Here is a 370-nt window from a genome sequence, read left to right on the forward strand (position 1 = left end):
TCCAAGAGCATGTCTCCTCTGTCTATTACATATCCTGTCAATTCAGGTGGAAATGGCCCAAAAATATCTGTGGATATGAGTTGAAACCCTAGTTCTGGAATTAATATTGTAGAGGTGGAGGCACAGAGGTCCAATCCGGTACTCCCAGGGATAACTCTGAGGAGGGAGCTAAATTCCTGATCTGTGCTGGTGGGGTGAACCTGATAGGCCCAGGGTTCAATCCCTTTGATGGGGCCAGGGGCTGGCCCCGAAAGTTTCCCTGCCTAGGGGCTAGGGTTTTTCCTTCATTATCAGTTTTAGAGCAGCATTCATTGGCCCAATGGCGCCCCTTTTTGCATCTAGGGCAAATGGTCTTGGGCAAGCCACATGG

Source organism: Nannospalax galili, unplaced genomic scaffold (genome assembly GCF_000622305.1).
Source record: "Nannospalax galili isolate Female #2095 unplaced genomic scaffold, S.galili_v1.0 scaffold358, whole genome shotgun sequence".
In the NCBI taxonomy this organism is placed as follows: Eukaryota; Metazoa; Chordata; class Mammalia; order Rodentia; family Spalacidae; genus Nannospalax; species Nannospalax galili.